A 12,023-nucleotide genomic window follows, 5' to 3' on the forward strand; every position below is an offset into this window, starting at 1 on the left:
AGGCTTCCTTGACCAACATCTTTTCCTGTCACAACGTATTCACTAACGAAAGCCTGAAATAATAGAGTCGGCCTCAGAACCATCTAAATGTTTCTTGCAACAGTTATCTTTTTGTTAATATATATTTATGGAATTAAGTAAATATAAGACAAGATTTAGCGCGTACCTTTGGGCCATTTCGTGATGTTTGATCAAACTTATAAGTATTAGAGAAGACATCATCTGCATTGTTATAAATTTGTTGAGAAAATCAATCTATTAACAAAAAAATCTAATAATAGGAAGGAAGATTGTAAGAATATTCAGTTCAAATTCTAATCTATACAAAATTACTTATCTTACATGAAAATCATAAAAATCATCTGGATGATCCAATGGTTGAGAAGAACCGTCACAGATTGTGATTATCTGGATGTCTGGATAGGCGTGTTTTATGGTAGAATAGAACTGGAGGTAATTCCCTGAAACAACATAGGTTTTCGCAATTTCAAATAGATTATGCATTTCATTTCAGAATTTTGCCATTTGATGGTTTCACATTCGCAGATCATTGAATACTAACATATTTTATTACTATTCATAAAATATGGATCTTTTTTAATAAAAAAATATCATTGAATAGTAACAAAGTCTTCATTCCCAATAGCAACATATTTCAAGTCAAAAGGTTATTTATGGGTGCCCCATTGCTGCACGCATAGAACCCCAGGTTGATTTGGAGTCACCCCTAACAAACTCAATTCCATCAAGAATCTCCTGCAATAATGGAAAATAATGTTCAAACAAATTGAAAATTATGTTTATTTCAAAAAACCAAAAAATGGAAAATGTGTACCATAGTAATTAATCCATATGTTAAGTTATTTACTTAATTGCAGCAAAAGGAAAATTTGGCAGAAAATATATGGATGTACCTTCTAGAAGATCAAAATAAGAATAGGTTCATCATCAATGGAAGATGGAAGACAAAATGAAAGAGCATGTTTTTAATATAAATGAGCATTGAATTCATGGTTCATCGTCCAATCTGACTTTCTGCCTACTCCATCCATCAATCTGCCTACGCTAGCGAATCCTCTACCGATGTTGAGAGTGTTAAGCTCCGTCGGATTCTCCTCTTCAATTTCCATATCCGTCGAAATGTTTAACTTCTACTTCCATAGATCAATGAAGTACAAACCCATGTGTTGTTGATTGTCATTTACATAGATAAACTTGTAAGATTTACTTAAAACCCTAAATCCTCATCCAACATAATAACACTTGGATAATATTCAAAATCCTAGAATACATAAAAGGCATTGAGACGAGAATGTCTTACCTTAGAGGAGCAGCGGGATCGAAGGGGATAGGGTTTGAGAGAGAGTCGGAACTCTAAAAATTGGAGATTTAAAATGAGGGTCAAAATTAGGCGCTTTATATAGTATGAAAGACGCATATTACATAATGCGCGTATATGTAATATGCGTCTTTCAATGTACGCATATTACATATTACGCGTAATTGTAATTCGCGTAAGTGTAATACGCGTAAGTGTAATTTGCGTAAATGTAATACGCGTAAGTGTAATTCGCGTAAGTGTATTACGCGTAAGTGTAATTCGAGTAAGTGCAATTATAGGGGTAAAATGGACATTTCGCAGGGCAAAAAGGCCCATTTTGCAAACATTAGCAGACGCGGGCCTTTTTTGGAATTAAGCCACTTATGAGGGCCATCTCATCAAATTTCCCGTCGCTTCCCACCTCCACCACCACAAACCAGCACAGCTTATCCGTACGCTGCACCGCCACACACCCAGCAGAACCCACCTGCACCGCCATACACCCGCACAGGATCATTAATAATGGAAGAAGATGATCGTTCTTCATTTGCATTCTTTTGTTCTATCTCATTCCTAATGCTTCTCCATTCATTTGCATGTTTCTTCTATCTGTTCAATTTGTGAGCTTATTATAGGCAAAGGATTCAGACTAATTTGATTCTTGTTTGGCTGGCACTAATTTATGTAGAGATAATGCGAGATAGCGTTTCATGTGACCTACCTACAATTTTAGACTTACATCATCAGTACTTAACATTTTCTTATTATTATTATAAGTGCAATTAAATTAAAGTGTAGGTTGTGCCATAGAGGTCCTAATTGGAGTGGCTTGCATAGCTATGAGGATTGTTACCTTGCTCATTAACGCCTAGCTATTATTGATCCATCGTCTGGAGATCAGCCACTCTATAATGAGGACAAGCCTGTTGTTGTCACAGTAAGCCAACCTTCTTTCTTAAACATATATTTGATTTTGTTTTTGTATTTTCTGCTTTGCATTTTATGACTTGATAAATTATTTGTTTTTACTCTTGCATATGTTTGTAGGTCAATGGGGAGATATACAACCACAAACTGTTAGGTAAGAATCTCAAGTCTTGTGAAGTGATAGCACATCTTGTAAGTACTTTATTTTTTGCCAGCTTTGTTACTGTCATATGTGCATTGTGTCATATGTGCATTGTTATCATCTTCTGATGTATGATGTAGATTTGTATTGTTCTCAATTTTAATATCTTTAGTATGAAGAACATGTGGAAGAATTTGTGGACATGTTGGATGGGATGTTCTCTTTTATCCTTGTTGATACATTGTTGCTCGATGCTATTGGCATTACTCCTCTTTACATGGGATGGGGACTCGACGGTATGCTAGTTTTACACTTTTCTCCTATTATTGAGTTCATCTTATTGCCTATTATTGTGAGTAAGAAAGTTGCCTTGATCAAACAGGCACGAATGTCTGTTTGGTTTGCATCAGAGATGAAAGCTTTAAGTGATGATTGTGAAAGGTTCATCAGTTTTCCCAGGGCACTTATATTTTAGTAAAATTGGTGTGTTGTGATGAAATTGGCTTCTTCAACTTTGGAAAATTTTCCCATCATAAGTTTTTAAGGTCGTTCTTCATGTATTTCTTTGATGTAGATGAATTGAGGAGGTGGTATAATCCAAAATGATACCTTGAACAACCCAAGAACCGTCTGAAGTAACTTCATGAATGGTCTATGTGACATTTTAATTCAAAGATCACCATTCACAAATTTTTTTTAGGGTTGTTTAGGATGAAGTAATAATTAATTCCAGAAAGAAATTGTCTAGTTCTTGTTTAGAAGGTTAACAAGTTAGATTGGTGCTAGTAATGATATTAGGTGAGAGTTTCTTTTTGAAAACCACATCTCACAAGGATGCCTCTTGCCTTAAACCAATTTAAACGTGGATATGTAGTGCCTATGTAAAATTGTAGCAGTTCTTTTCCATCAAAATAGACCAAATCTTATACTATGAATATGTCCTTTATTGGTTGATTTATATCTTTGTTTATGTCCTTGTTCGGTTTTTATTGATCTCAGAGTTCATCAGATCTTAAAGCTACCAGAGAGGTTGCAGATTATCTTGGAACCGCTCACCATGAGTTTCACTTCACTGTTCAGGTCTGCCTTCTTGAATTCAATTGTAAGAAGCTGCCTAATTTTCATTTATTAACGGTAATTGAAGAGTTCTATTTCCAATACTATACCAAGAAGGAATCGATGCTCTTGAAGCCGTTATGTTACGCCCTAAATTTCTACTTTCATGCACCTAAATCAAGGCAATATCGGACATAAATGCGGAAGCTCTAGGATGTCTATTTGACCCGATCATTGAAAAGGTTGATAGAAAATACGGTCCTACGGTCTCGGTCCCTCCTTCCACACACATCTCCAACACCACGCTTCTGCTCCAACTCTTCCTTCACCTGTCATAAAATCCGTTGGCTGGATTCCTACACCACACAAGCATAGTGAGTTTACGGACCCAGCAAGCATTTATAAGAAAACCATTTAAACCATTGCATCCATGAGGGTTTTTAAGGGTATCTCATCAGCCAATCATGTATAGTTGCATACTGAGCACATATTCGGGTCCTTAGCCCGGAGAGCTGATCCTCCGGGGTGGGCATCCCTTCGTCAATTCCTCCATCCATTTTGAAAGAATCGGACCACCAGAGCTCATCCTGCGTGGCCATCCTCTCGTATCCGTCAATTCCTTCATGATTATCTCTTAGATTCCATAGCCCTTAACTCAAAACCATCCTTCTTTAGAAAACTATGGACTTGCAATGAAAACAAGCTTTGAAACCATATGCATCGTTTATATAAAATACATGATAAATAACACTGTGTGGGTTTTAGAAAACGTATAGAAAAGTACTTGCCTGATAATTCTTGTTTGCGGAATCATCGGTTGGACCACCCGGCCCTGGGTGCCATCATCCACGGTCGTAGATCTCGGTCATGACCGCAGATTCCTCGGTCAAGAAAAGCGTGATTTTAAGACGTGACACGTTATCTACCACATTGAAACTTATGATGTTACTACAATCAGAGCAAGTACTCCAATGTTTCTCATGTCCCGCAAAATCAAATCATTGGGGTGTCAAAATGGTCCTATTTGGAGAGGGGTCGATGAAATTTTTGGTGGCTATTTGTATTTCTACAAGGAACCTAACAAGGATGAGTTCCATCAAGAATCATGTCGAAAGGTACTTGAAGGCAAACAATGTGTTTTTTTGTACTTTTTTCTTCTGTATGAATGTTGATCAAATGGATTTAATGACAAGATAAAGTCTATTGTCATAGACATTATTACTAAAAAGACTTGATGTTTTGATTGATGCTTAATGTGATATCAGATTAAAGCTCTCCATATGTATGACTGCCTGATGGCCAAAACAAAGAATTCATCAGCGTTATCATGAGTATTGACCCAGAATTCAAAATGGTAATATATCCTCCTCTATTGTACAACATTTTTATATAAATATATCTAATTTTGCTAATAAATTGTACAACATTTTTATATAAATATATCTATCTATGTTCATGAATGATTATACGATTTTATAATATAAAATTTTATGGATTATTATAATACAGCAAGTATACATGCATTTCAGAGGAAGTGGGAAAGCTGCAGAATTGAAACGAGAGGATACAAGGGGAGCACTAAGAGCTACAGTATGATCAGGTACCGTGTTGTATCTGATGGTTCTAATGTAGATTTGTATTAAATATTAAGAACTACACATTGTAGATAAGTAGAATGAGCCTGTGATATAACTGGTAGTCAATCTACTATTTGTCTGTATGTATATTAGTTGTTTCTATGAGATAATATTGTATTAATATGTCAAACTTGAAATCTAAAATGCAAATGAGTCCTAAAAATGCCTCTCTTCTTGTTGATGGAGTGTGTTTTCCAGCTCCTAGTCCTCCCTCCTTAATGGATGGGTGTCCCTACAAAATAACAAGGGATTTAAATGAAGAAGAAGTACTGTCCTAGTGCCCTTAATGGATGGGTAGAATGGATGCGCTTTATAATAAGGTATAAATTATAATAATTTTTTTTAAAAAAAATTTCCGATAAAGGAAGTGTCGATTGGTTTATTAACCAATCACTAATTTTTTTAAAATTTTATTTTTGATAAAGAAAATTGCGATTGGTTTATTAACCAATCACTATAGAGTAAAGGAAAATTGCGATTGGTTTATAGCCAATCGTCGTTTCCAATTAAGGCAACAGCGATAACACCTATGCCGATTGATGGCGATTGGCTTATGACCAATCGCTATAGTTTTCTAGCGATTGGTTTGGATGTGAATAGTGATTGGTTTACCAATGGCTAAAAGGTCTTTTTTTACTAGTGTTTGTATATTTTTGGTTATGACATTTTATCTTATTGGAAGAAGTAATCAAGATGAAGATGATGGTGAGATTATGTGTTTTACACTTGAAAAAAACATGATCGAGTATGGAAAGTTTTTATCAAAATAGTGTTTATCGACGATAACATTTTCGACATGTTGACAGGGCAACCCTTCGGGCTAAATTACAAAATTTTATTGATTTGGCGGGTGATTAATTATTGACACAATTTCAGTTAACACACAATATGAATGAAAGACCAGGAAGATGAAGACTATTGAAAAACACTTATAATTTGAGGTGGACACATCTTGAGAGAAACTCTTAACGAACCAAGAAGAAAATTATTGCATTATTTTCTAATGTGAGAAGATAAATAAGACCATAGTGAAATTTGTAGTCATGAAAAATGGGCTAGATGGGAGACTCAGTCAATTCGAAGGTGATGATTTGTTACTTCTTTTGTTCTATCTCAATTGTTTATGCATTGTGGATCATAGTTTAAATGAATTAGATTATTGATTTGTCATCTTATTGAGGTGATGATTGAGACTTTGAATGGGATTCCTAGTCATGTAAAATGAACTAGATGAGAAGTTCGATCAATTCAAATGGAAGGATATTCGATTTCTTTCAGAGAAACCATAGATGATCATTTGAAGCATTGATGAAGACAATTGAAGAGAGATAGTGAATCTTGAAATAATATTTTTAATTGCTAGTCGTTTTTGGATTAAAAAAACTAGTAGATTGCAAGTTAATTTGTTCAAGAAGAAGTATGAGGTTCAAGTTGGTTTAATGTGCAACGTTCAAGGCAAGATGGGTGACAAATGCTTTGTTAGATCTTGAGCTTGAGAAAAAAGATGTCGTGATAACCTAATTTATTTGTTATGAAGTATACGATAAAGGTTCATCTTGGGTCTTCTCGTTTTTCGATTTATATCTTATTTTGAGGAAGTAGATGATGGAAGTTCGTTTTGGGTGTCCTTAGTTTTTGATAGATATCTAATTTTGAAAAATAGACGATAAAAGTTCGTCTTGGGTCTAATCAGTATTTTGGTTTCAGTCGATTGTTGGATTTGAAAAATAAGACACTCAATTTGTGACAAACAAATGCAAAGATTATTTTGACTTAATAAAGAATTATTAATTTTAGTTTCCGCATATGTCAACAGGTATGAACAAAGATTAAGAAGAGTTTTTGAATGTCTCTCGTCGTTGAAATAATGTGGTTACCCAAATTTACTTGGTGTTATAAACTCTATGATTTTATCTTCTAAGGGCTTTTCAGCAGAAGTGGATGTATACTGATTTATCTCATGAATGGCTCGAGCAATGAAGATTGATGTGTGTCTCATAACATTTTGATGGCGCAATATACATGATGGTGGAGATTTGTATCTTCTAAGGCTCTTTAGTAGAAGTGGTGGTTCACAAAATTATCTCATTAATGGATCGAGAAAAAGTGAAGATTGCAGTGTTGAACCCACTTATTTCTTGATGGCTTTACTTTTGTCAATGAAGATTGATGGATACGACTCGTGTATTTCCTAAAGGACGTGAAATTCGTCAAGGTGGAGATTGTTAAATTTATAATTTATTCATCACATATCAATAAGCGCGGTATTCGCGCAAGGTGGAGATTGTTGTGTTTTGAGCTCATGTTTTTATTAGAGTTTATATATTGTAATGGGCTGTAAGCCTTTATTGGGATTATGAGTGGTAGTTTAGTGTTTTTGGCTTTTCATGTACTCCTATAAATAAAGGCATTATAACCTAGGTTACTTGTACCATTATTCCATGGAATATCAATAGAATTAACGACTCCTCGAGGATGTACGCATACATTGTTGGTCGAACCTCGTTATATCTTATGTTCTTTATTATTATTTGCCACTTTATTTTTATATCTTCTTTTATCGTGTGTTTAGATTAGACATTTTCTCAACATTACCGTCGCATGATTGTTGAAAACTTGGATCCATAGTGGAAAATAAGCGGCGGACTCAGAACAAATAGACAGGAAACAAGGGAGAACTATTTCTACGGTGCATCAATCGGCATACATGAACTACGAAAAGAAAGCTACATATGACAACTTTTGAACGCAACTAGCCTCAGCCAGTCATTCACCTTCACCTTGTGTATTCCTAGCTGAACTCTAAAACTTTCTACCCATGTTTTTTAGTGTTAGTAACTTAGTCTTGGCTTGAATATTAAAATTTTTCCACAAGTTATCTATTCGAAAGAAGTTTGTTATATTGTACTAGTTCTTTCAATTCTCTTCCTCTAACACGACTGAGCCATGGGGTTTCTATTGAAGGAAGCTTTGAAAACACTACGGAGTTAATCAATGGTATTATGACGGTGTTGTTGTTGGTGTCTTATTGTGGTTCCAGTAAGATAAAATAGCGATAAAATAGCCGATTCGAGAAAAGCGGACAAGAATAAGATTAAAAATAATAATATAATTATTTTGAAAAAGTATATTTTAATTATTTATTAATATATTTGAAGTAGTAGTTTGTAGTTAAGTTGTTTGAAATATAATTTTTAAGTTATATGTGAGATTTTGAGTCCACGATTTTATATTTTTTTATTTCGGTTTGGATAAATACGAAACATTTATAAGATTATAAATACATAATATATTTTAGGGCTTTTAGGTTCAGGTGTGTAACTCCCAGAAAATCCTTGGTATCGGAAAAGCCCGAGATTCGTGAATTTCAACAACGAGTTTGCGTGTCAAGAATCTTTATAAAATAAAATATTATTTTAAAAGATTTTAAATAAATCCTAACAGCTTTTGAATTTAATTTTAAAAGTAATTAAAACCCTTGGTCCAAAAAAGCTCGAGGTTCGAGAATTTTAACATCGTTTTGCATAGCAAGATTTTTTTAAAACAAACATTATTTTAAAAGATTTTAAATAATTTCTAATAGATTTTAAAAGTAATTAAAAAATAATTAATTAAGATTCAAGTTTAAATAACCTTCAAATTTGTTATAATCAAATTAAAATTTGATTTTTTTAAAGTCTGTTTTAAATTAAATAAAAATAATTAATTTAAAAGATTATTTATTTGAAGCAATCGATAATTAAATTAATGAAAATCAATAAAAAAAATGCATGTGTATAAACATATTTTTAGCTAGAGTTTCTTTAAGTTCGTAGTTTGGTGATACTTGGAAATTTTTTTTTGTTTTTCATCCTCCGTATCCGTTTTAAACACAATCGCTACTTATAAATTTGGCTTTTAAAAATTGGTTGTATAACGTTTTATTTTAACTAATTATTATTTCGGTCCTAGACATATGCATATATTTTTGCATATTTAAAAAATTGTAACAACAATTATTTGAATGCGGTACTTGTTGCTGATGATGACTAGAGATAAAAAACCTAAAGAACGTCGATATTTAAATGATTAAGGTTTATAAAGAAATCTCAAACAAGACTTTGTCAAAATATTTTTCAAAAACATTTTAAAATCATTTTATATTTTTACGGGATTTAAAAAAATGGTTTGAGATTCTAAAATTACAAAAATAATTTTGAAATTTTAAAATTGGAACCAAATAGCAATTAGGACTGGTATCCAGGTCATGGGTTAATTTTTATTGGTCGGGGCTAAAAAGTCCTTGCACTTTATCGGGAACCCCTCGGTCAGGGATCAAAATCCTCGGTCGGAGTGTTAAGACCTCTTGGTCCATGGCAAGAATTCTCGGTCGGACGCCTCGGTTCTGGGTGGAAGTCATCGGTTATAAGTTAGAGAGTACTCAGTCGGGTGCGAGACTCCTCGGTCGAGGTTCAATTTCTCGGTCGGGGTTCAATTTCTCGATCGGATGTAAAAATCATCGGTCTGAACTCTCGATCCTAGATGAAGAATATTGGTCGGACCTCTCGCTCCTAGCTGAAAAGCCTCGGTTGGATATTTCAGTTCTGTTCAGGCCTATTGGTCCTCAAGAATTTGAAAATTTATAGTTTTACAATTTTGATGGAGGCTTGAATCCTATGATCCAATGGCTAAGGTAGCTTCACAAAGCTCCCAGAATCATTAGAAACGTCGTCTGAAGGTATCATTTGACCTGGGTGATGATTAATTTGTTTAAAATAGTTTAAAGGCCAAAAATCGGGTATTTGATTTGTAGAGTTTAATAAAGTGTAAGGAGCTTGCCAATAACTTTATTATATTTAATATGCTTGATTGATACCAAAACATGAACAATGTCTTTTCATTTGGACCAATTAAAGAACTAGAAATTTTCAATTATTTTGAAATTTTTGATTTTGATTAAACATGACCGGGATGGATCAAACATTATCCAAATAGTTTCCCAACATCATTAGATTCATGTTGGAAAACTTTTTAAGCTGCTATTCTTAGGATTAACTCAAGAACAGTAAACACGTTTTTAACTTTTTAAAATTCAAATTTGTTTTTTTTGTTTGAGATCGATTAATCGTTCTTGTCTTTCATAGAAAGCTCATAAATGACTATGGGATCGATTTCTAATCATAAAATACAACAACCAGACAACATACAAACTTATGAAAGCTGAAATATACAAATTTAATTTTAAACTGAAAGTATGAATAAATGATGATTGAAAGCTTACCAAGTGCTAGAGAACACTCCTTAGACCTTAAGGAACCTTTTTGGATGCTTGAATCAAAGCTTAAAGGTCTTATACAAAAATTTTGAAAAATACGAAAGCTTGAGCTTTAATGGAGGAATTTATGTAAATTCCGATTTTGAGGCTTGAGATTTTATCTATTGCCTACAGAATTGTTTGAGGGAGCAAGTGGGCTTGAATTAATCAAAAGTCATTAATGATATTTTGGTTATTGTCGGCTAGTTAACAGAATAACATCATTGCTGCCTATAGATATAGGGGAAATGATCACCGTGGTAGGATGATCATTTCACGTTTCAAACAAAGTCAATTTGTCTAGAAACTACGAAATTTGATAGGACCGGAATTGCCGATAGAGGACTGTTGTCCGACTAAAGGAGAACGCTTACACACTCACAACGGTTGATACTAATCCGGTTAGAGATTAATACCGATCACAATACTACACAAGTTATCACAAATTCTTGAACCGAGTTCAAGTGCGTAAGTAGTTTGTTTCAACTTGAAGCAACACACACGGATTGGATAATGAGGATGAATAGAATAAAGAAAGAACACAACACAAGATTTATGGATGTTCGGAGATAAAACTCCTACGTCACCCTTCTTCTCAAACATTAAGAAGGATATTCACTAAGAATATCACACTTTACAATACGTCGAATAACCAAGGCTTATTTACTGCTCATTATTGACTTACAACTCTCATACATAATGAATATAATTGTAATACACTTTGATACTCTTGAACAGATTTGAAATGTAGAATAGTAGACTTAATAGCTTTTGTAACTCTCTGAAAGATTGTTCTGTAATTGTGACTTCAGTTGTATATGCTTCTGTTCTTAAGCTTCTCCTTATATAGTGGAAATATGACAACGGTCATATGTCTCTTTCAACGGATACTTGCATGGTAATTCTTGAATCTGATTGGTTGGTCAAAAGGAGCTACAATGCATTAAATGCGGTTGATGCTTCCCAAGAAATAATACAGTCGGCCAGTTTGTCTTCTATTGAGTTTAACAGCTGGTCGGTTGGGCAGATCTCTACTCCTTGGAGGCTGCTTTTGGACTTATACCAAAATAGGTATATCTGTTCACTTGACAATCTTCTGCAGTTCACAGTCTATCAACAAACTTATATCAAATATGAAATAGCATAGTCTGCATATTTGAAAATCTCCTTCTACCTATTCCCAAAAAGAACCTATTGCATCAAAATGGAAACTTCCAACATTTCCATATCTTTGATTTGATCTTGATTAATCTTCCCGTTAGGATTGTACGGTCATTTAGAATTGAGTCAATGTTTTGAGCTGACCGGACTTCATATCGGTTTGCTGCTTGATCGGTTGACTGATCCTACCGCAGAGGAGAGGAAATCAATCTTTAATTTGAGCTGAACCGATATTCTACTGAAACTTATAAGATAGATTAATTTTGGGAGTTTCGGTTTGAGCTGCTTTTATGATATCGGTTTGACCGGCCAATTTGAGAATGTGACCACTCCCGGCTTTTCCTGCACAAAAGGTTGTGTTTGATTAAGTTCTTTAGATAGTTAATTACTTATTAATTAACTATCTAATTTATCTAACAAAATTCCATCTTTAAAAAATCAAAGATGGTAGAGGGTGGTTATCCATCCGGGGTCGCAAAGACGAAA

General features: G+C 33.9%; 1 pseudogene; it reads left to right on the top strand.

Moving 5' to 3' along the window:
• The first annotated feature begins 1,843 nt into the window (after positions 1–1,843).
• On the top strand, positions 1,844–4,777 carry LOC124939067 (annotated as a pseudogene).
• The last annotated feature ends 7,246 nt before the right edge of the window (positions 4,778–12,023 follow it).

Source organism: Impatiens glandulifera, chromosome 5 (assembly GCF_907164915.1).
Source record: "Impatiens glandulifera chromosome 5, dImpGla2.1, whole genome shotgun sequence".
NCBI lineage: Eukaryota > Viridiplantae > Streptophyta > Magnoliopsida > Ericales > Balsaminaceae > Impatiens > Impatiens glandulifera.